The sequence below is a fragment of the Fundulus heteroclitus genome, chromosome 19 (genome assembly GCF_011125445.2).
Source record: "Fundulus heteroclitus isolate FHET01 chromosome 19, MU-UCD_Fhet_4.1, whole genome shotgun sequence".
In the NCBI taxonomy this organism is placed as follows: domain Eukaryota; kingdom Metazoa; phylum Chordata; class Actinopteri; order Cyprinodontiformes; family Fundulidae; genus Fundulus; species Fundulus heteroclitus.
In genome coordinates, this window is record NC_046379.1 from 21,518,135 (window position 1) to 21,543,970 (window position 25,836).

At 40.4% G+C, this 25,836-nt stretch overlaps 1 protein-coding gene across 1 annotated transcript in view; it reads left to right on the forward strand.

Annotated features, from left to right (window-relative positions):
• The first annotated feature begins 10,319 nt into the window (after positions 1-10,319).
• The window catches only part of stag1a (stromal antigen 1a), a 61,460-nt gene continuing 45,943 nt past the window's right edge, over positions 10,320-25,836 (forward strand). Inside the window, exon 1 of the mRNA XM_012875729.3 lies at positions 10,320-10,498. The gene's annotated coding sequence lies outside the window, so the exon portion shown is untranslated. The remainder of the gene's footprint in view (positions 10,499-25,836) is intronic.

The following is a 25,836-nucleotide window of genomic DNA, read 5'->3' on the forward strand; positions in this document are numbered from 1 at the left end:
TGGATCCATCCAATCTGACTAGGCTCTTCTACAAAAAAGAAACTCAGCAACCTTCTCTCTATGCTTGAATATGCTTTGATCTAAAAGCATCCCATGGGAGCGCTGGCTCTGTGTTGAGGGTTGTTTTCCTGTTGAAAGGTCAACCTCCGTCCCAGCCTGAAGTCCCTGGTGGCTGCTAACAACTTTTGTTCCAAGATTGCTTAGTATTTAGCTCCATCCATCTAAAAGTTTGTTGTGGTCAGTTTCCATCTCCGTTTTGAAGAAAAACACCCCAACACCAAAATGCTGCCACCACCATTATGTTTCACTGTGGATGGATGGTGTGTTTGGGGGTGATGTGCAGTATTAGTTTTATGATGCTCACAAAAAGTTCATGTCTGCAGTGTCCCCAGCATGGCTGGTGGCCAACGTCAGATCACCTTTACGGATTTCTTTTCACACCAGCTTTCTCCTTGCCGCTCTCCCACAGAGACTAGATTTGCAGAGTGCACAGCTGGCATGAGTTACATCAGTAGATTGTCCCACCTGAGCTGTAGATCTCTGCAGTTCTTCCAGAGTTGCACTGACCTCTCAGCAGCTTCGGAGATTATTTCTGTCCTTGGCCGGCCTGTTACTTTAGGTCTCTCGGTATGCTTGCTTTTGTCCTTACCATCATCGGATGGCATACTGAACAGATCTCTGTGAGATGCTAAAAGGTTAGCGTGTTGTTTTATAATCCGGCCATGCTTTAAATCAGCTCAGCAGCTTCATCCCTGACCTGTCTGCCGTGTTCCTTGATCTTCTGATGCTGTTTGTTCTCTAACAAGCCTCTGAGGCCTTCACAGAACAGCAGGAATCATACTGAGATTCACCAACAGAGAGATGGACTATATATACTAAACAGGTACCCTCGGAAGGCCGTTTGATGCATTTGATTTTATTGACGTGTATCAGGGTGAAGGGGGTTAAATACAACTTTTTTTTCAGAATTTTAGATAACAAAAACTGGTTGACCAGATCTATAATTGAACTTTATTGAACTTCATTGATCTCACAATGGAGAAATTCACTTCTGCATCTAACCCATCCCCTTGGGGAGCAGTGGGCTGCCACTGTGCGGCGCCTGGGGAGCAATTGGGGGTTAAGGGTCTTGCTCAGGGACCCAGAGTGCAGGCTGTGGGAGTTGAACTCAGAACCTCTCGGAGGTTCATTCCATAAAAATCAATCATTTTTAAAAATCTATATTTTTTTCATTCCATATTTATGCTGTTTTGCACTGGTCTGTCACAAAAAAATGAATAAATACAAATAAAACAACAACATCATTTGTGAGGTATGGATACTTGATACCATTTGATGAAGCAGAAACTTAACAAAGGGGCAAAGGATTTTGAAGAAACTCAGTGCCCTCCCTGTCCTTTTGGTCGCCTCCATTCAACGCCTCTCCACGCCTCCACGCCGTGCAACCTCCGGGAGTTCCATCTGTCCGCTATATGGCGGTAATTGCTTTGACATTTTGTTGTTGTAAATCTTTTGCGCCCTGCTCCATCTTCAGCTGCATTAACCTTTGCAGACTGCAGCCAGGTCGGCTGTTGTAAGGTCGAGCCATGGCGCTGTTCCATGAGAAGCCTCCGGTTGTCGGCAACGGAGAGAGTGACTCCTCCGCCGGGACTCGGGGAGGTGCACGAAAATCAATGTTCAAATCCAATCCAGCCTCTAATCAGTAGCAAGACGCATCGTCCCATTTTCGCTTATTGAGCAACATATTTAGATTATGGAGATAACAGCTGGGCCTGTGTCTAGTTGTGGATGGAAGGTAGCGCATTCACGGGATGTGTTGTGCTTGTTATTACTCCTGGCAGGAGACGAGGTGTCTTCATGGAGGTAATTGTAGGACTTGGGTTTTAACCGGGTGATGACGGCAGGTATATTTAACCCAAACCAACGTGCAGATTTAAAACGCTGTAGGACATTAAATCAGATTATGTTTTCCATAAGTTACCAAAATAATTCCTATTTGTTACAACCAAAATAACGAGAGTTTCTTTTACTATTATTATTACTGTCTTTAAAGTCCAAAGTTTACATGCACTGTGGATACATTGCTTTTAAATAATTCAGAAAAGCCTTCATGGCGATGACCTGTCTTTTATATACGTTTGACAAATAATTTGAGTATAATGGAAGCAAACCTGTGGATGTTTAAACCCAATTTTAAATTGTGCGACTTTATCACTGAATGTAAAATAAACAAACAAAAATGTTTTAGAATCAGCCAAGGAATCAGTAAGAGAATTGTGGACCTTTTTGTGGTCTGGATCATCCTTGGATGAACCAAACAAGTGTCAGATACTCACAAGAGTCACATTTATTTCCCCCCCCCCCCAAATAATTATTTGCCATTTTAAACACCATAGGAATGTCCCATCCACCATGCCACTCAGGAAAGAGACAGGTTCTGGGAAGGTCCTTGAGAAGATGCAGGCTGCAGCTGGTAAGTGTCATTATCTACAGTGGAATGGCTGCTGTACATACATGGGCTGAACAGCCACTTAGAGAGGAAGAAGCCATTGCTCATAAAGCACCGTACAGTTTTAATTTTGCAAATACACTCACTGTATAGAGCTTGAATTTTTGAAGTTTTTAACCATAATGATATTTTTTTGCAGTTGGAGGGAAATGGTGGAGGTTAGCAAGTCTGGGAAAAAAGTAACTGTATCGGGGAGGAAGCATCATTTCTTGGGTGCTGTCTGTGCAATCTATAAAACAAAAGGCATCATGTGGAAATAATATGATGTGGAAATATTGAAGCACCTTCTCAAGACATCCGCCATGAAGTTAAAGTGTGTCGAGATGAGTTAGTTTCACCTTTCGTGAAGTGACAAAAGGTGTACCTCAACCGATCCAGTTTAAAATCTACATTGTGCAAACTTATCCAACGCCTCTTATGAATGTAAGTTGACATACACATTGGATGACCCTGGTTTACAAGACTCTTATTGATTTGGTTGCAGCTTATTTATGTAGTTTTCTCCAGAGAACTGAAAGTCGTTCTGCCTTGTGCTCTAAAGGTAAAGAAAGCTTTCAGTTTCTCCTCTCCTGTTTCTTGGAAGGCCTTCCAATCCGAACTGAAACTGCCAAAGCTTGTTGCATTTTCTGTTCCATCTTAAGAAATCAACAACGGAAATCCTTTGTACAGAGCCTGTGTTTCAAATCTTAAGTTATTACATTTTTGTGCCGTTAATGTAAATAAAACTCCTGTGTTTTAAATTGTCAAATGGTCCGCATTTTCTGTTTTTAATGTTTGTGGTTGTCCACGACAGCATGCTGCCTTTCTTGGCCACGTCCCCCATGTGAAAGAGGTCTTGATCTCAGTGGCTGTTTTATCTGGTTAAATAAAGGTTGAATAATGGTAAAAAGTAAAAATAAAGGCATGGGTGGGTGTTTCAAATGGACAATGACTAGGAATAAAGTCAAACTGGTGACATAGCGGCTAATGGTCAACAAAGTCAATGTGTTGAAATAACGATCTGAGTGGCATAGGAAATGTGTAAGAGGAGCTGCTGCCAACCTGATTCAGTTCCACGATTTCTGGGGAAATACATGCAAACTTCTGAAATTGAAGAAACTTAGAATAAATGATCCCACTCAGTATTCTGTACTTATTTAAATATGTTGATTTGCCTGAATGACCTGAAACAGTTTAGTTTGATTTAATGACAGATAGTGAGTGGGGAAAAAACGGTTCTTTATCTCTTTATACGGTGTGTACTCTTATCTCGTTCCGTCTGTATTCTGTAAGAAGCATTCTGTAATGCTGCAGAGGCTTGGCTCATTAAAAAAAAAATAGGTATTGCAGACGGCCATATCCCCTCATGTTCCAAGGACCCTTTCCATCGCAAAAAATATCGAGCAGAGCTTTGAAAAACAAGGCGGAATGTGAATGTGCGCTGTTTATTTATTCAACACAGCCAGGCCGATGTTTTTCACATAATTGCCCAGGAAAAAAAAACACTGCCCTGGCGGCGCGTTCAGTCGAGTTCATGGTGAGCAAATGGATTAGGGAGAGAAAGTTCATTTCCTGCTGCGCTCTTCTGTTCAGTTTTGTAATGGTCCTGTCCCTGGAGCATCTGCAGGTTTCTTTCTCCCTGCTACATCTGGCTTAGACATTAGGCCGAGGATGATGAGGAGGGATATCAGGTGTTTCCATGGTTACGGCGGATGAGAGCGCTCCGGGCCCAGCTATGCAGGGGTGCTGTTTAAATCCCATCGACTGCTCTGCAGGACTCGCAAGCAGGCTTCGTCACAGACGACCTGAGAAAAGTGGCTGGCTGTGATGGAGAAATGCCGGGGAAAGTTGAGATGAGCCGAAAGCAGGGAGGAAGGGAGGAAGAGATGAGAGAAAGCGGGCGCGAGTCATCGAGTTTCTGCTTCGACTCCCTTGCCCCATCTCTGGTCAGGACGAAATTATTTATAGATGGCAGAGAAAAAGCTGCTGCCAAGAGCGAAAGCTCCACTTCAGGTGCACCAGCGTTTGCTTTCGCTTTTGCTGTATTCCAATCTGGCCTTTCACGTGTTCCCTACCTATGCTTTTACACAGATTAGTGCAAATAAGAACAACCAGTGTTCTTCTCTCAGGGGATTGTTGGATTATTTCAGATGTTGACTGCTAATGAACTGTAAGGTATCATTATTCAGGGCTGGATGCCCTGTCTGTCTAAATACCTGTTTCCCATTTTCAGCAGCAGTCGATGACAGCAAAACTCGGCCGACTGTAGCGGCGGGAACGTCTCATACATCACCGTGTCAGCGGTGCAGGGAGGACAGATTAGCTAGAAAACAACAAGTCGAGAGAAAAAAAGAGGCATTTTGCTGCATCTTACTGATTTTCTTCACGAGATCGCTCTGCATTTACCTCCATCCATCTTCCCAACAGTTCTAATCAGCTTCAGTCTGACGTCTTTTACAGCCTTTAGTTGTTTGTTTGTTTTTTTTTTTGTTTTTTTTTTGTTTTTTTGTGATTGCTCTGTATTTAGCACCCACATCAGCTCGGACCAGCTTCCCTGTCCCTGCTAAAGAGAAGCCTCCCCACAGCATGATGCTGCCACCACCACCATGTTACATCATGAGTGTGGTGTGTTCACAGGAATGTGCAATGTTAGTCTCCTGTCACATTTAGAGTTTTGCACATAAGCCAAAAAGGCACACCAAAACTTTACCTTTTCTGTGCAAAAAAGGGATGAAATCCAAGACTTTTTTTTTTTTTTTTGGTCAGCCTCACCCCTATAGACTGCTTTTATCTATGCTTTTCACACAAAGTCCCAATGAAATGCATTAAAGTTTTGCCTGCCTTCTAGAGATATGACCAGCTTCTCTATCCTTGTCAAAGAAAAGCATCCCCCATCACGGTGCTGCTTTCACCATGTTTCACAGCAGGGATGGTGTGTTCATGGATAGTCAACTCTACATCATCCATAACTAGGTCAACAATGGCAAGTAGACAAATGAGTAAAAAACAAAATGAAAAATGAATCATATTACAACTTTTTATCTGTTTTTCCCCCCCAGTATTTCACTGTAACTTGGAACCATCTGTATTTTTCTTTAACTCTGACCAGCTTCCTTGTCTGTGCTAAAGAAAAGTAACCCCACATCAAGATACTGGCACCGCAATGTGACAGGCTCAGAGATTTTTTATTTCTTCCACGGTTGTCCCATCTATCTTCTCATTAACTCTGTCCAACTTCTCTTTTCCAGCTAAGGAAAATAAGACACTGTATTCGTGTAGCTGTGCTTTGATTTGTAATGCCTCCTTTTATTAAAAGACTGCATATGTTACATGACATGAATATTGTAACTGGGGGCAGGCTCTTATACGTTCTTGAACTTCTACCTACTACTAAAATGTCTTAACATCTCAATGTAAATCTTACTTGTATTTTTGCTCAAAGAAATAAAAAAATAAAAAATAAAAAGCTTCCCCACAGCATTATGCCGCCACCACCACCGTGTTTCACAGTAGGCAGGGTGCGTTATTGATTTTAAATGAATGGTGAGTCAACCAGAGCAGCTGACAAATCTCATGTATTCCCAGACCACAACAGGAACACAGCTGAAGCAAAAAAACAAAAACAAAAAAAAACTCCTGGTATGGTTGAGATGTGGGCGAACACATTGCACAAGCAATAAATAAATAAATAAATAAAATCCCTGGCTGTGTCCACTGCCATCTGTATATTTCAGTGATGGAGGTGGAAATGACGGACGATGGCTGTCTGGCACACAAGAGAGGTTATGATAGGCTGTAATGTTCTTTCCCCCCCCCCCCTCTCAAGTTAACAGATCACCCTGCTTTTCATACATTTTGTATTGCCACAGCTGCAGAAGGCGAGAAAGACTGGTGGGTGGTGAGGAGGAAAGCATGCAGGAGATGAATGTTGGGAGGATGGGCTGTCAAATAGGAAGCGCAGCCTCTGGAGTAAAATAACTGCGAGGAAGGTCATTGCAAATCTAAAATAGAACTTATCTACAGGGCCTGGAACAGCCTTATAAAGCTGTTTGTTAGTCAACAGTCCCAGAGGTCAGACTCACCAAAGCATAACTCTAACCAACATGTATCCTCAGAAACCCTGAGAGAAGACTGAGATGTCTTTACTAACTGCAGTGAGTGATGACCTGCCACCTTTGTTACCACAAAAAAAAGAAAAAAAAAATATATATATATATATTTCTCCACGTCTGTTTCCATGGATCCGGCCTCGGCAAATGTTCTCAGATGACGACGGATGCTGTGATCCTGAACGTTTCTGCGCACCCTCCCAAAACAGGCGCGTTTAAAGTCCACGGCATCTCATCAAAATGTAAAACCGCGGAAGTGGAAAGCAGAGCCAGACGTCTGCTGCTTATGCAACTAAAGGTGGCAACAAGCGTGAGGCGGAGTCCCTCGGCGAAACGAGAATACAGGTGATTTTAAATAATTGCCGAGGTTGGCGAGAATTCAGATACGGATATAAAAAGGACCAGACAGAAGCAACCGCAGTAGATTGGATCTCCCCGCCTAGCTTTCGGCATTTGCTTTCTCACTGACTTTATCCGAACAGAGCAAAAAAAAAACAGACATTCGTTGCGTGGAAATATTCATTCAGAAAGCATGTCATTTTAGGTGACTATAACAATTGTTGTGACTCAAATTGGCCCTGAGCTGGCGATTATAATGCAAACAATTGCAAAATGGTGACTGACCTCAAGAAAAATAAGAAACAAGTAAGCTGACGACTAACCAGTCAGATTGATAATGTGTGGCACTCTCCCTTCTGCACATCATCAATCTGGGCCTGCTTCCATCGAATCCGTTTGGGATTCGCTCAATCAGCAGAACTCTGAGATGACTGGGCGAATCGACGCCTAGTGCCCGCCTTGGTTGGTTTTAGCCAATCATGGTATCTAATTAAATTGTAAGCAGCAGATGTCATGAGAAACTACAAGAAGGTGAGCTAGCCAAGGCACCTCTTGCTGTCCTTCTTCTTTCAAAGATAAATATCCTGGATTCTTACAAAACGGATGTGATAGCAGCTGCTACGCCTGCGTCCTCCTGCGCTGCCATGGTTATGTTGGTTTGGCTGTGGGCTCGGCGGCTCTTGCTCTCATCGCACAGGCATATCCCGCCTTAAACCTCAACACTGCAACGCGATTGGCCCGAGCCATTTTTGGTTTGAACACAAACGGTTAAAGCCCAGAGCGATAAAAGATGGACTCCCGTGTGCTTGTGAACGCACAAATACCGCGAGAACTCTTCTTACAGGCAAGGTTAGCCGATGGCTGAGTTAGAAATGAATCATTCTATTGGTTGGGGTCCTAAATGCATTGTACGTACAAAGCATATGTGGAGTCTTTAAATCAGTGAGATTGTCCCTAGAGTGTCCCTTAACCAGACTCTGCAAGATATGATTACAGTATGGCATTCATCCATCCATCCATCCATCCATCCATCCATCCATCCATCCATCCATCCATCCATCCATCCATCCATCCATCCATCCATCCATCCATCCATCCATCCATCCATCCATCCATTTTCTTACAAGCTTATCCCTCATGGGATCGCGACAGGTGCTGGTGCCTATCTCCAACTATCAATGGGCGAGAGGCAGGGTACACCCTGGACAAGTCGCCAGTCAATCGCAGGGCACGGTATGGCGTATTAGGAAAAATTTACTTAGCCTAAACTCAAACCTTTACAAACGGGAGAAAACCAGAATTATTCTTTAAACCAGCACATTTAAAATGCCTCATTACACCAGACTAATTACTGTATGTATAGAGTCATATGTGTTTCTGTTTACTGAAGCAGTTAATTTTAAATGCAAGTCGCGCTGTTGCCATAGCAAACAGGTGAGACGATGCTCCACTGAGAACATCTAATTCTTCCTACAAATGCATAAAGATAAAACATGTTAATGCAGTAGAGGTAACGTGTCCTCTTCTTTATCTTAAAGCAACTTAAAAAGAAAAAAACAAAACACCTTCACCTCAAAGTATGAAATTCAGGATGTAACGATTCTGAGGTGGGGCCAATAAAACTTAGTGAAGATGATACTTTACCCCGTCTACTTCTGTACCTTTCTTCCCATCAGGCCACAGCGAGCGGCTGGAGTGAGTAATGTGAGCACATCCAGGCTTTGTAATTGCGTTTATAAGTCATCCAGTTCTTAGCCGAGGGCCTGGTGAAGTATCTTAGCCAGGCCCTTGTTTTTTCTTTTTTTTTTTGTCTCTTCCCTCTCAGGATGAAAAGAGAAAGCGCCAAGCGAAAGGTCAAGGTAAAAGTCATTATTTCACTGTCATTCATGTACACTGTGCAAACGTCAGCTCTCTTTTAGAGTATTGTTTTCTTCAATAATGTCCTGTCACTTTGAAAAAACTTTAGTTTTCATTTTTTGTGGTTGTTGTTATTACTATTATCAAATACATTTAAATTTGTATATATATATATATATATATATATTTTGGTGAGATTTCATTATTGGTAGGATAGTTATCTTAGAGAGAACCAGTGCAAAGCCGGCTTTAAATTCAAGGTTTATGAAATAAATAAAAGGTTAATTAAGATTATTTTTTAACTCTCGTGACACCATAATCGCTGACAATGCATAGGGCAGCAAACGTTAAGAAACACATATAATAATAAGAACAATATTACTATTAATAAGAACAATAATGATAATAATATTATTATTATTATATTGAATTTTGTTAATTTGTGTAATAGGTGTTTGGCCTTTGAATTAAATAAGATTCATAAAAATAATTAACATGTTAATCTAGTTCATTTTAAAACCCATGAGCCCAAGGTGTCAGGAAATAATTTCAAAATATGTTGCACATACTTGTAAGATATATGCAGAAATTTTTTTACTGCCCTAACAATTACAAAATGAGACAATGAAGTAAGGAGTAATCATCAAGAAATCATAACGTTTTTTTAAACTTATATTAAAGTAATAATTATAGCAACTTTAATAATAATAATAATACATTTTATTTAACAGCACCTTTCTTGACACTCAAGAATAAATAAAAATACAGATTCAGAGAACAGAAAAATATAAACAAACAGTTATGAAGAGGGACAATAACAGTGTATTTACAAATAAGCAAGCTGGAACAGGTGGGTTTAGAGAGAAACACAAGCAGTTTATAGACTGCTGCAAAAACAAAATGGAAAATGAAGCAAGATGGATTTGAACCATAGATTTAACAAAAATAAAATATTTACACATACGAAACAATAGAACATTAGTAGATACAAAAACCTCTAAAAATAAAAGGAAATTGCCAGTATAGGAGAAAAAGCTATACAAGACGAGATACATGATTTTTTTTTAAGAAAAAAAAAGCACCAAAATAGAAGGTAAACTGATACATGTATGGGGGAAATGACCAACAAGCAGTTTAAAACATGCATTGCATAAAAATGTGGTATATATTAGCTATTTTAGCCAGGGCCTTTTGTTTTGTAGCTGCATGGGAGTAATATATATGCTTTAAAATTAAATATGAATAATAATATGTATAATATTTCAAGGAGTAAATATTGTGGTTTATTTTTAAGCAGTATAAAACAGCCTGGCATATAGTCTTTTTTAATTTGGCGGCTGTTTCAAATAGCTTTATAATCTGGGGGTGGTGCTCTGCTCCTGTGCGCGTCCCCGTCACTGTTTTGCTCGCGGGGTCCATCCGCCGCCACCCCCCTTTCCCGGGCTCGCCCCCCGGTGGCGCGTGTCCGCCGCGGCACGGTGTGTCCGCCAGGGGGCAGCTGTGTCTCGGTCTGAGCCTGCGCCGCTCGCGCTGCATCACAGAGAGGAAAATACCACCAGATGGCGGTTTAGGATTGCTGCTCTTATCTCAAGGCGCGGTTCCGCTCGCACGGCCAATTTTCAATATAAATATACCAACTATATTCAAACTAAAAACGTGTGCACGTTTCGGGAGGCGGCGACCGGTCCGGCGATGGTCGTTAAAGGTGAGTGTCTCGTGTTTTTTGTCGTGTTTTGTGCGGTGGTAACGGGGACGGGGCACGGAATAAAGATGGTGGACGCAGACAGGGAAGGCTGGGCGGTTGGGGGATGGGCGCTAGCTGCTAACGGAGGTGAATGTGCTTTCTCTCCCTGCCTCAGTTCACATTATGTAGCCTAGCGCGGCTATTAGCCTGCGAGCTATCAGCGAATTTTTTTGTTTTTGTTTTTTTTTCCGGGGGGCAAGACAACTTGTTAGAAGAGCGGCCGTTTGCAGCGGCGGAGTTTGCGTGTTTGGCCACCAATTGTCACTCGGCGTCAGGACTTTGTCTTGTCAACAAATAAAGAGCTAGGCAGTGTGACGTGTTTTCTGGCTGTTTGCAGGCAGGATTCAGAGCATCACCTTCTCTCGTTTGCACGGCGCTGTATGGACGCACGGCGCTTGCCTTCCTCCGTGCCCGTGATTTGCTTTATTATCAGCTCCCCCTCTATTTGGCACCTTGTTGTTGTCATCGTAATCCAGGCGGGTTGTGGAAACAATCACATACAGTCACTACTTTTCTTTTTTTTCTTCCCTTCCTTTGCACCAGCTTTTCACCTTCTTGTCTTCAAGTTGGAGGACTTTTCATACAACACAATAAACATGTTGCTTCTGTAAATCGGCGAAAGCACGTGGGTGTTCACAACTAAAAAAAAAAAAAACTACAGATTGGAGTCCTGCGTGTTTTATGGCGCTCTTTTCCCCATTCCCGCCCCCTTACGTGCGGGAAACAGGCAAACATTGAGCGGGGAAATATGAGTCACATTAAAGGGGGGGATGGGGGGTGGGATCCGCCAGCCAGCCAGCCCCCTGATGGGGCTTTGGTCCTGACTCCCCTACACCCTGACTGACCCCTGTTCAGCTCAGCCTTTGCAGTGTGGCTTGCAGAGTACCTAGTGGCAGCTGCATGGACCTGAGATTGTTGCATAACTGCTTTGTTTACAGTCAGCCATGTGATTTCTCATGCAGGCTTTCCTAGACTACTGTTTGCTACCTGTACGCCTGCCAACTGGTCCTGCAGCCCTCCTCCAGGCTGCACGCTTCATTTAGGCTGTGGAACAAGTTGCACATATTGGATCTTTTTGCTTTAGTCCTCTTTCTTCATTGCAGTTACTCGTTTTGTAAAGTTTCAGTCTGCTGATATGGTAACTAGCCGATTTTCTCATCAGTATAGATGGCAAAATACTTTTGTGTCTGTTGTGAATATATAAACAACTGAATTGTCTTAAGACTGAACAATGTCTAGCTTAATAAAGCAAACACCACAACGTTACAGAGGTGTCTCTTTCTATCACTTGCAATCAACTGACTCCAGTCACCAGCGGATCCATAATGTATTTGTACGCCAAAAGATATTCGATTCAAATACACTTTATTGATCCCAAAGGGACGTGAAATTATAAATTCGTATAAACATAGACTTGGCTGTGTTGACGGGCCTTATGCAGACCAACACATGAATCTTTCAGCTTGCACTTTTGCAATCTTGAAGATAAAAGAATTTCTTGTTAAAGCAAGACTAGCAAGTAAAATAGCAGTTTTAGGAAACAGTTTTGCAGCGTTCTCTGAAGTAATATAGAAATCTTTAATGGGGATATTAATAGATGTCTCTAAATCATTGATGGCTGGTAAACATGGTGTATCTGTCCTTAACATTGTGGTGACTCTTAGCCAAACCAGTAACTGATTTCCTTTCATGAAAAGCATGTTGGATTTACAATTATGTCCTATGCAAACTTTTTATGATTTTTATTGATGGCTAATAATGTTTTTGTGTCATTTGAATACATTTGCATAATTACCTCTGCTTCCATTGATTTACATGTATGTATAATAGAGAAGTTAATTTCTGATAGGTTAGGAACTGCAGCTCAATTCGAAGATATTGGTACACTTCAACAATTAGAGCTGTGTTTTTAAAGATTTTTCCAATTCTAAATTGATTCACATATCAATTCCTAAAAATCGATACATATAACCAAGGACCGATTTTTAAAGAAAATCATTGCATTTTCCACTGTCAACTTCAATGTGTGAGCCGGCATTTCCGGCTCACGCCCCAATCCGGGAGGTCAATTATTAATGTCTTATTTTTAATAATGCACCGGATTAGTGTCCAAATAGCAGCTGTAGATAGCTCTGGCGTCCTCTGTTTTCTATCCTGGATCTGTTTGGGTATTCTGCCCCACGGCAGCATTCTCAACATTCAGGGAGAAGGTTTGGTCCTTACAGCCGCCATTAACTACCATTACTTTATTCATTTGCGGTTGAATGTTAATATAATACTAGTATCAATATGTTGCATAGCTGTACAGTCATGAAATTCAGCTAACCCAGCTAAAATAAACTGTTTTTAATACCAGCAATCTAACTTGAGATCGGGCAGATCATATCAGAAAATAAATAATTAATTCTAAATCTTAAGAATCAGAATCGATTCTTGAGATTTGAACCGATACCCCAGCCCTGTTAGCAGTTGTCTGAAACAGCCAATGTTGGGTAACGTTGCATTCATTGGATCTGGTAGTATTCATAAATCGGTCAATCCGCTTTTGGTCTTCATGTACATGCAAATAGTGTTTGGATTTGTTCCCCCTATCCCAATTCAACAAAGCTTATACAGGATTCACATCATTGTAACCCAACACCACAATACACCCAGCAACACAAAAAAACAACAAAAGCATCCAGCACGGTTCCTTCTGGTCACACCGTCACCAATTTGTACCTAATTATCATGCCCACAGCCTTCCTGCTTCTATTTTGTACCATTAAAAAAAAGGCACTTTTTGCCCATGTTTTACAAAATTGTACATGCTTTCCCCCACAATTTTCACAAATGATGTTAAATAATAAAATACTGACATTTAGATATATTTTGATTTGAATGTTTTGAATTATTTCATAATGAATGCTATTCCTCATGTTGGTATGAATCCCTGTTTGGGCCAGCAGATTATTAAATTTAAGAGAATGTAACCCAGGCTGTCACATAAGATTGTTTTAGTTATCGGGTATTCTATCGATTATTCTGACGATTAATCGAGTAATCGGATTAAAAAACTGGCACATTCTGCAGATGTTTCACTTATTTAGGCTTATTTTATAACTAATGGAATTATGTGAACAAATGGCGAATAAACAACTATTTCCATTCCTTTTTTGGATAGTAAAATGAAAAGGATGCATCTGCAGCTAAAAAACAGTTTAGTATGTTAAAAGCTCTACCAATTCTGGTTGACTTAACATCAATACAGTTCCTGCTGCCTCTCTAGTTATAATGATCACAAACAAAAAAAAGGTGCTTAAGTTCCACTTGGAGATGGCATTTTTTTTTTTTAAATAAAAAGCATAAATCTAAAACGAAACAACCCTTCTACTGTACTTTAAATGTATAAGTTAAAAATTATGGGGATCATTGGTTGTCCCACTGCGCTCACCTAACATCAATGCACGTATAACATCACCTAACATTAATACTGTAATTTCGGACATAATGCATACGGCCTTTATTTTATTTTAGTCAAACTTTTTTATTGCACAAATTGACAAAGAAATGCACAGAACCAGAACCAAGCTCTCCTCTAAATTGACGGTTCTGACATGTTTCTGCAGGTTTGAAGTGGAACCTGGTCTTAGTTGTTTTCATTCAGCAGTGAATGCGCTTTGATTTGTTGTTCCCAATATCTTTAAATTGCAGCCAGATGCTTTGTTTTTGAGCGTCTCTCATAGCTAGGCCACAGGGAAACGTGCTGAACTCGTACTCCAACCACAGCTGGACCCACCTTCTCCCTCTGTTTTTGAATAATGGTATGAGCTTGGATCCTCACGCGATAGGGCGTATGACCGCCACGTTGACCAATAAAAACAAAGTCCTGTTAAAACAGAAGGGGGGGTCCAGAGATTAGTTCCAGCCATTTGCATTTCCAGCACCTTAGCACACCAGTATTTCCCAACCATGGTGCTCAAGGTACACTGCCCAGCATATTTTAGAGGTCTTTTGCTTAAGCGCACCTGATTTAAATTGATGGCTGATTAACAGGCTTTCGCTGAACTGTGGTAATCTGAATCAGGTGTGTCAAAGCATGAAGACATCTAAATTATGCAGGGCGGTGTGTTTTGAGTACCAGGGTGGGGAAACGCTGGCATAGACGGGGACTAACCTGATTAAGGTAACAGGATGATGGAAAACCCCAAGCTGGGGTTTTACTTTCCCGAAGCCGGATTCCCCACCTCTGTAAACCAGCAAAGGTGGGGGGGGCTGAGCAGGAGCGCTGAAAGCTAAGCTGCTTAACGCTCTGTCGTTGCCAGATGGCTCGCCGCACAGTTTTCTGTCAAGTTTACAGTGACCCAATGACCCCTACGCCTTTAAAACCTTGTGTCTTAGCGCTTCTTTTTGCCCGTCGCTGTCTCCGTCTCTTGCTGATAAGCGCACTTGGCATCAGTCTATCAGCAGGGTAGGCCATCATTAGCGGTAGCCACCCGGGTGGAACGCAATGGTTCAACATAATTTAACGAAGCTTCGAGGCAGATGATTGCCTCGATGAATTTTAGTAATCGAGGGCCTTGACTTGTTCGAAGACTAGTGACAGCCCATTAACCTTTTCATCAAACGAAAATAACTCTGAATGACCTCATGTTGGTAGATATTATTCACTGGAGGCAAATACCCAGAATTCCTTTCAAAAGTTATTATAGCCCCTTCAAATCCTTAGTTGTCAAGATTGCTACGAAAAGCCTCCAAGGTGGCTTCAAAGGGAATGTTCCTCCCCACTGGCGCCACATGCTAGCTCTGTTTCTCTAGGATTTTTTTTTTAAACTGTGGTGGTGTTTTGCTTTGTTTTTTTTTGGGGGGGGGGTGACGTCCTCATGTAATTTGCATACTTGTTGATACCTTTGGGGCTAGGTTGTGGGTATCCAAATTTCAAGAATTGATACCGATTCTCAAGATTTAGAATCGATTCTTTTCGATCTGATCCGATCTCAAATTGGATTGCTAGAATAATTTTTTTTTTTAGCTGTTGCCTGAATTTCATGACTGTAGTTATGCGACATATTGATGCTAGTATCATATTAACATTTAACTGCAATTGAATAAAGTAATGGTAGCTAATGGCGGCTGTAAGGACCAAACCCTCCTTCTGAATGTTGAGACGATTGTTTTCACAAACATGCTGTGGGGCAGAATACCCAAACAGATCCAGGGTAGAAAACGGAGACACCAGAGATATATACGGCTTCTATTTCTAATCAATTCCCACACTTTTTCCCTGCAGGACGAAGCGGGAGAAGGGATGGTAAAATGTTTGATTAGCTTAGCTAGTTGAGCGTGTAGATCTGTCAGTGCACACAGAGAGGGACTGTGACGCCACGGGTCATTGAGACCGCCTTTTTGGAACAGCTCAGTGTATCAAGCTTGGTGTTGCATATAAAACACTTGGATGTGAGGCGCTCTTGCTGCCGAGCAGTTTATGGTGTGACATCGCGACACATTTAAGTTCAGTGAAAAAGTAATAAAAAAGAATCGATCTTTGGTTATAAGAATCGATTTTTGGGAATTAATGAGAATCGATTAATAATTGGAAAATCTCCTACAGCCCTGGGAGAGGTGTAAAGTAGGAGAGCTTTTACCAAGACAAAAAAGTTACTAAAAATAGATATTGGTGAACAAATGTGTTTGCACCTAAAAAGTACCCTTTATAAAATGACTTATGAATTTTAATACATTGCCTGAATCCACACTACATAAAAAAACTGTACCAAAGAGACATAACGCCTCCATCCCTGCCGACTGCCCTCAGAGAACTCCTTTCTCCTGACACACTGCTTAGCAGCCCCTGCTGGCTTTCCTCTATGAAAAATAATTCACATATCCAATTTCAGTTTTTTTTAATTATTATTATTATTATTATCTACAAATAAACTGATTTAAGCTTTCTCATAAAGTTATGGTTTAGTGTTTAGGTTGGAAAATGTTTTACTAAATTACACAAATGTTATTTGTCCTCAGAGTTTTGTTTAATGGAATATTTCAACATAAAGTTATACATTTGGCTTATTAATGAATTAGAACATAACAAAATATGATAACGCAACATTTTAAATAAAGGATTGTGGGCCATAATGATTTTGTAAAGGGGAAAATAAAAACCTACAGCCATTTACCAAGCAGAGGAGACAACAGGATTAATGTTCGGGTTCAGTTTATTTGGCTTCATAGCTGCTTTCCGCTCTCTGTTGCTCTGCAACATGAGTAATGTAAAGGACGCTCAGGAACATAAAGGTAAGGCCGTGGACAGCTGGTGGAGGCTTGACCGTCCCAGTTCACAAGCCAATATTGTCTGGTCTTCTCTTTTTTGCAACCCACGAAGGACCCTTCCCACGTTGACTGTATCCTTCAAAGGATGCAGCCCCTGCTCTGGGACAGACCCACTGACTCCAGAACAGCTGGGGCTTCAGGAAAGTCGCCATTAGAACAAAAAAAGTCGCCAAAATTTGTTGTTACTAGTCGTTTTTTTTTTTTTTAAAGAAAATTGCCAGAGGGGTCGGAAAAAAGTTGCTAAATATAACAACAAAGACGCTAAACAGACAACACTGGACTGGACGATTTGATTCGAATCACGATTCACATGCCACAATCCAAATCTATCACGATGCATCACGATACTTAAATTATTGTGATGTATCGCGATATTTTCACTGAACACTGTTAGAAAAAAATACAGAGATTACCAGTGGCTGACTGGCTGTGTATGATCTGGATAGTGTCTTCAATTGATACATAACTGAAAGCAACTGAATTTGTACATAGCTGTATTTATTGAAATGACTTTTGGAGGTATTGCCATGCAAACAAGTATTACTGTTACTGGACACAAATATTACTATTACTGGACTGGACACACTGACAAAAAGTGCTTAGGACATATAAAACTTAAAATAACAAAATAAGGATAATCAGTGCCGTTTACTTGGCCTCAGTGGTCCTTTAAACCAATGAAGTTGTATTCCACTCGTTTTTGGCTGATGTTCGCCTACTATTCATGCAATTTTATTTATTAATTTTTTTAAATTAATAATCGATACTTGGCGTCAAGAATCGATGCAGTAGATTATGAAAATTAGGATCGCGATGCATCGTCATGACAATTATTTTGCACACCCCTAATACTTAAATTAATTTCAAACTCTGATAATGGTTAGTTTAAGTGTGCAAATGTACACTATATATATATATATATATATATATATATATATATATATATATATATATATATATATATATATATATATATATATATATATATATATATATGTATATATATATGTATATATGTATATGTCAAAACAAAGTTCTTTCTGAAGGTGTGGTGGTGCGCCACGATTGGTTACATGTAGCAGAAACCCTAACCTGACGCCGCCAGATAGATTTGCTTCGCATATCCATCTGGAAACCTTCCGTTGAAGTAATTTTGGGAAGGGGCGAAAATACTGGTTAGCTGATTGGCCTATGTTGGTGATAGACGGGCCAAATAAACCAATCAGATCAACGAAGCATATGACGTACTCGTCAACATGCTTCGTCGTCGCTCTGTTACGAGCGACGACGAAAACACAACCACAAGCCAAGCTACTCTTGCTGCTGCAGGTAAAGGCTCGTTAGCTCAGCAGATAAATACTCTGTTATGCCGATAAAACTTGCTCGATAGCCACGCTAACGCTAGTTTCATCGGCTGAAGCCGCCATGTTGTTTAGACTGAACTGTCGCACTTCTCGTTGCGTCACACCTCAACCCGCCTCAAAGCCAACGCTGATTGGACGTTCGTTTGGTGAACGGCTCCAAATTTTCTTTAACGGAGAGTAGCCAGACTGATCTGCGAGTGAAACCTTGAAAGCTCGCGAGATCAGAATGGTCTCACGAGGCTACAGAAACCCTGCAGCGTGAGGGATTGCTGCTTATTTAAGGACTTGAGGTGTTGAGGGGTATAGTATGCTTGCCGTAGGAGCGCAGCGCTGCCCTCTACAGTCTAGGAGAATAGTGCTACTTCAGAGGAAGAACCGCACGGAGCATAAATTCTGCAGACGCTGTGTCCGCATGTCTCATTTCTACCAAGAACCTACATGCGTCAAGCATAAAGCAACCTTTAGAATAATAATAAATTGAACTTTGCTTATTTTTATAGGTAGGATCAAACTGGAATGTTTGTAATATACAACAAATCGGTCTGCACATCTTGGACTTAATTGACTGCATTTCTGCATGTAAATTACATTTAGTTGTTGTGTAATGTGCCCTGAGACGCCATTTGTTGTCAGTTGGCACTATTTATATACACTAATTTGTCCGCAGTTGGTACAGAACTCTCTAGTGGCAGAAAGGTTTACGTTTCTTGACCTAGTCGGGTACAAAACGACCAAAGCAATATGTGTACAAAACTGAAGTTTGTTTGGAGATAGTAATGGTTAAAGGATCACAACTAAAGGCCTTGGGGGATGACCCGGCTTCCATGTTGCTTGGATCTCAGTTGAATGCGTATCCACTGCCTATCTTTTCTTCTTCTGTTTCTAAACAACCTGAAGCGCCTTAGTTATGCCTGTGTCATGATTTGTGACCAGATTAGTATACGTGTTCTCTACCTGTAGGAGTCTTTTCTTTACTTCTTCTTTTCAGGCTTGTAAAGACACCAGTCCTCACTTAAAAAATGCATGTAGTTCAGTTTCAACACTGTTCCTTTCATAGCCACACAGCGTTCAACTCTGTTTTATGGCATGTGATGAAGAATGCTCGGTTATGCACCGCGGTGTCTCTGCCTCAGGCTGTTAAATAGAGCAGTTTGAGGCAGATATTCAGTGACATTTATTGCATAAGGTAGCTGATGTGAAGTGTGTCTCACTGTTTAAACCTTTGGACAGCGCAGAGATGTAACAGAAATGGTGAATGTTTCCTGAGAAGTTGGCTCTGTGCCCGGAGTATTTCCACAGAGAGCCGATAAACAACTGAGAATCACGCAGCAAGACTTGTTAGAATATACACATCAGGCAGTGGGTAATGTGGAATATGTAATCTGCTATGAATATATTTAATGGATGGGTTTTTAAAGAGGCTGCATTTAGGCAGCTTCCCTTTAGGAAGCCACAAAGAAAAGCTGCCTAATGAATAGTACTTAACAGTAAAGAGATAAAATATAGTTTCCAGTCTTGAATGGCAGCAGAATAGACACTTTGAAGGTTGCTTTTTTGATAATAACTGAGGGTTTCAGCTCTTCATTGGTGGCTCATTCATGGTGGAGCCTATATATATGTTACAGTAATGATTCATTCCAGAGCTTTGAGTAACAGGCTAGACATTTGTCACAACTTATCAAACGGTGACATTGATTTAACACACTGGCTGTAAAAAAAAAAAAGTAGTTTCCTGTTTGGTATTTTGGCGGCGTGTGTTGGTTGTGAGCACAGTCACAGAAATGACAAAAGACAACCAAATAAAGTTATCACTGGTCTGTTCACACATGAGTCGTATAACTTAGCTTTTGTTTTACTTAAACTTATTTATAATCAATTTAATTGTTATGCTTTATGAAGCCATGTGGCACCATCGTCAACGTGGTTTTATTAAGGATTCAAATGGAGATGTTTTACTGCAAAACCGAGTTGGTTGTATTTATTAGATAATATAAAAGTAATTTTAAGACACTAATGTTCATCAAAATCAGCACTGAACTAGGACTGTCACGGTTGTCAGGCGGCTAATGCTAATGATAGCCTAGCCTGCTAATACATGGATACCTAGTGTTGTTATCTGCTTTTGAGACAAAAACCAGCTTAAAGAAAGATACCTAAAGTTTTAAGGATTTAGGGACGCTTTAAATTTACCAGAAAAGAAAACTGTGTAGCGACCCGGGTACCGACTGAGTTTCTAGCTGCCGAAGATTAGCGTTACGACTCGCTGCTTCGGCCCCCGAACTTTCCTCTCTCGCCAGGACTCGTTTTGATTGGTCAACATGCCGGGCCTGCAGCCAATCACGTGAGGGCTGTACCATTATAAGAAAAACAGAGCAGAGGTAGGAGGGCCATACCATTGTGTGAAAACAGGGATGCAGCTGTGAGTAGAGGATGAGTTTGTTAGGTTGTCCTGTTAAATTAACCATGAGGGACAGGAGAAAGCTGCATCTGGCTGAGATCTGAGAACGTTTAATTCTGCTTCAGTTGATGTCTTTGCAGTTTTTTGTTAATTTGTACAACAAAAAGTTTGACTAAAATATTCCCTATTTCTGTAAATCATCTGCTGATTTTTCTTAAAATTTTAACTTGAGCACTTCATTTTTATCTGAATATGCCTTATCTATTATTAATTACGTAGTATTTTTCTTTCTCCTGTGCTGTACAGCTTAACTTTTAAATATGTTTTTTTCATATTAATTAATCTTGTGTGTAAGTCTGGTGTCTAGGCTTACGTGTTTTTGCCACTGTCACATGCAGATTTACCCACTGTGGGATGGTAAAAGAATTTCTATTCTTTAAAACATAGGTAACAATAGTTTGAAAAAAGGCAGTATTTATTATGCCTGAATTTTAATTAGCCGTTTCCCTTTTTGATGAATGTGTCATTATTTTATTATCCATTTGTGGACTTAAAAAAAAGAGTTTTTTTTAAGTCCACCCTTCTAACCCTTCTAGTGGTGTACACTAGAAGGGTTCTGTTTTTATATGGAGAATTTTGCTTTGTAATCTACAAAAAATCCAAAATGTAGGTGTAACTTTATGCATTTTTTTTCTTTATGACCGTTTTCACTGCAGAGGCAGCTGTACTTTACTGATGTTAAGTCAACCAGAAAGGGCTAAACTTTTAACATTTTGATCCTAGAACTTTCTAGCAGCAGATTTATCCTTGTTGTTAAAAAAAAAGAATTGCATTATTTGCTAATTGCCATTTTCCTTTATTTCTATTACTTTTAAAATAAGCTTAAGTGATGTGAGAAATCTGCAGATTGTCAATTCTTTTTATCCGATTACTCGATTAATTGTCAGAATAATCAATAAAATAATCGTTTACTACAGTAATTGTCTGACAGCCATACACTGCACAATAATTGTGTTTATATTACAAAATGTTATATTGTTTAAAATTAACCCACCTTTTCCTGATATTTTACTTTCATAATGACCTTTTGAAAATGACCAGCACCAGTTTGTGTGCTAAACCTTTTAAATTTTAACAGCATGTTCAAGAATTTAAGAACTTAAAACACCCAAACTGAAGCTGACAAAAGTTCACCAGAATCTAGTCTGAACATGTGCGGTCCAACCCAAGAGACTTTACATTTGATCACTCCCCGTAAAATTACCATAAATAAATAAATTCAACGAGGCTGCTACTGATCACATTTAGAAGCCTGTTGTCTAATTACTTTGGAAAGAGAATTTAAGCTCCATCCTCCCACCAAGGACATCGACACCTCAAACAAGTGTTACCTTGTCTGCTGTTTTGCTTCATTAAAGACATTTTTTATTTAAATAGCTGCTGACTTGCCTGCTACTCAATTAGATTTGCACTAATTAAGTGCACTAATGAACTAAATATGCTGTTATAAATGAGAGCTAGTGCTGCACAATGTTGGGAAAGCAGAAACTGCAGGTACTAGGGGTGGGTACCGAAACCCGGTATGAGAACGGCCCCGGGGCCACGCCGGACCGAAACGGTTCAGCCTTGTCGGTCCTTAACGGTATTTTTATGGTCGCACTCATTTTTTCAACCCAAACATTGTTTTACCGATCTTCTCCACCTTAAGAAACACGCCAAGGGACTGATGAAGGGTCTAACGTTCTGCTCTCACGTGTTCGCCTCGCTTACGTTCATCAACACTGACTGTTACTGTTAGCAACTTTTCAGAACGCTCCAGTGACTTTTTTTATTTTATTTAAAAATGACAAGCAATGGATCTAGCTATTAATTTTCCGTGCCGTTTGAGACTTTGGCAACAAGCAAAGCACCGATTGCTCTGAGTTTACCGTCTCTTCACCAAACCTTCAGCTGTGAGCTCCTCCTGCTTTGAAAGCTCTGACAGGCGGTCAGTCAGTCAGTCGCCGTGCTGCTGCTGCAGCAAACTCAGCTTGAAGTCTGTTTCCCATTGATAACGAGTGACACACGAGCAAAGCTTCCACTAGATTACAAAGTGGGATGTAAATATATTATAAATCTTTTAACTGGTAATGGTAATTTTATTTCTCTGAAACTGTTGCACTTAAATGGATCCTTCCCTGTAACTGATTCACACAGCAGCTCATTTATTCAGCGCATGCACTGTGGGTGCCTCTGCTGTCATTTGGTAAAAGTTGATCATATAAAACATGTATAAATGTAGTTTGTATTCATGTAAAAATATTATTTACTAATTGACATTTTCTTATCAAGTTCTTTTTTTTTGTTTTTAATCAATTTTTGTCTTGTCAATGTAGACATTTCTCTTTCCTACAACATACTTTTTATTCAAGATATGGTGTTTTAGCCTTTCTTATATTTAAAGTTATTTGTTTTTATTGCTCTATTTCTATAAAATTTTCATTTTGTACCTTTTTTTTATTATGTTTGCTTTTGTTCCAAATGTTTAAAAAATAAACCAGTCAATGATCATGATTTGTTTTTTTTACCCTTTTGTTTGAAAAAAAAGTATAGATAATGGTACCGATAAAATACCGGATCCATGAGGAGTATCGTTAAGAGTAGTAGTATCAATAAATCCTTGGCGGTACCCATCCCTACTAGTTACTTTTGTAATGTAATGATGATACTCACTCGTCTAACTCGTCCTTGTTTTCCATCAGCACTATGTCCTGAGCCTTTGAAATTTGGCCATTAAGATCTTTATCAGGCGTCAGTCCATTGGAAAGCCTGGCACTTGAAATATGCTGCATCCAAACAGATGCAGCACACAAATACCTTCCTATGATTTTTTTTTTTTTTTTTCAGTATATTGTACAGCTCTAAAAAAAAAAAAAAAAACTGATGACACTGATCCATTCTAGCATTGCTCTTAGTACTTTGTAAAAGGGAACGCTGCAGCATGTATGTTCGGTTTTTATTCCTCGTTTTTAGCAAACTCTGCTGTCTCTGTTGTACCGATATACTGTCACCTGAATGCTTAGTAAAATAAGTCTGTTATCTCTGCTTCACTCAGGGCTTCCCCTGCTCTGTGGTTTCCTGTAATATAATCAGCTGCATAACTGCAAAGCCACCTCATTACTGCTTTCTGATTAGAGTCAAGCTAAAAGACTCCTGGGGGTGGAATGGTTATTAGAGTCATGATATTCATAATTGAAAGTGTCCACTCGCCTTAGTCTTGTTTTGCATTACTTACTTAGCCTCTGCAGTTATTCTCTGAAGGGCCACACTGTATTGGATTTGGACAAACTCGTGGCGAGTTCAGGGTTGCATAAAGCTTCGGCAGCACATTGTTTTCTTGCAACCTCGCAGGTTGTCACAGACTCTAAAGTCTAAGGAGCCATTAGCCTTGGATTAATGCTGCTGCAGCGTTGTGAGGCCGTTGTTAACAGCAATGCAGGACCTGGTCATATTTCGCTGCTTTTAAACACACGTCCCAGGAGCTGTGGAGATGTCACAGCCCAACAGATGGAACGGCGCAGTTTAAAATACAGCGTGGTGGCTCATAAAGAACGCTAAGAAGCGGTGCTGAATACATATATGCTAGACTACACACTGAGGGCACTATGTCAGCCACGCGTTTGTTCAGAAAACATGTTTCCCAATACCAGAAGGTTATTTGCTCGTCAGACGGTGCTGTGTGGTTTTTATCGGCAGCCCAATCGTAAAGGAAAATTGCCCGTTGTCAAGTAATAGCAGTGATGTTGACATAATGACGAGTCGGGTTACATGATTGCGTCAGATCACAGGTTTATTACCGTTATTCAAGCAAATCCTGCTTGTTTGAAGAAGTTCTCCTCAGCTTTGACTGAGGATTTTAGGTGTCCTTTCTCTCTGTGTTTTAGAGATGCGTGAGCTCTCACTAGTATCTCTGTGTGCTTCTGTGGTTGCTAAGATGAGCCGGGGGCTTTCACCTGCAGCTTAAGCGCTACTGTTGTTTGCTTAAGGAAGCCAAGCAGGTTTTGACTGATTAATATTTTAAATGTAAAGCTGTTTATTGAACAGGATATCCTTTTAACTCTATAGAACTGAGTTGTTTTAATCTACAGTTAAATGGCATTTAGGTGTCAGCGTTGCTCACGAGGGCATAATTAATCCCCGTTAATGAATGCTGCTCTGTGTTCTGCATCTCAAAATCCTGCCTAACGACATTGAAACATATGTACAGGGATACAAATGATAGCCTCATCCGCTTGCTTTGCTTTTTAAAATCAAATTTAATAAGTTCTGTTTTTGAGTAGGCAGAAAAACTCCCACACAAACTCTGATTTGTTGAATTAATTGTAGCTTGATCTTGTTTCTGTACTTTCAGTGGGCTATTTCTGTTGAAAAACACAAAACAATTAGTTGAAATTGGTTAGTAATTTAGGATTTGATATAAACAAAACAAAAAAACTGCTCTAGTCTACTCCAAACGTGTCTTAGGTTACTCGTAAAGGAAAATGGTTGTGTGTTTGGGTCCGAGCCAATGTATTATTAGTGTCTGATGTGACCCGCAGGCATACAACTTGCTTGCAGACACGTGGAAGAGAACAGCAGCACGTTGGTGTTGTAAAGACTTCCTGTCTGGACATTTTATGGCAGAATGACTGGGAAAGTAACTTTTACTACAGCCGCTTCAGTGGATTATATATATTCAGTGTTCAAGCCTAAATCAGCTGTAAAGCCTAAACTACCAATAGGTAGATTGATCATCTCGTTAGACTGGGAACACTGGAGAGAAACTGCATGTTAAAGCAGCTTATGTGGGATGTTTCTGTTCTGGAGTGGTCAGGGCAAGCCAACATGGCCAAGGAAGGGAAAGTCTTCAGCTGGCAAAGTGTAACCACAGTAGGAAGAAGCATCAGAGCTGGATCGCAGTGGATGGAAAGAGCGTGGTTTGATGGATGAGTGCTTTTGTGTCATATACAAAGGGAAACGTAGCAACATGATGGGCTAAAGCAGACCTTTGCAAACAGATACCGGCTAGGAACACCTCTTTGGCAAGTGGTGGAAATGTTACAGCTGGTTTAAAATGCCTTTTAGTCGAGAACCAAAGAAAAGGCCTCTGGTGGCTGGAGTCAGGCAATTTTCAACTTATCTGCCCGGTCGACACAATCTTTTCCTCACCAGTAAGTGTACCAAACATAAACACTTGTAGGTCGCAG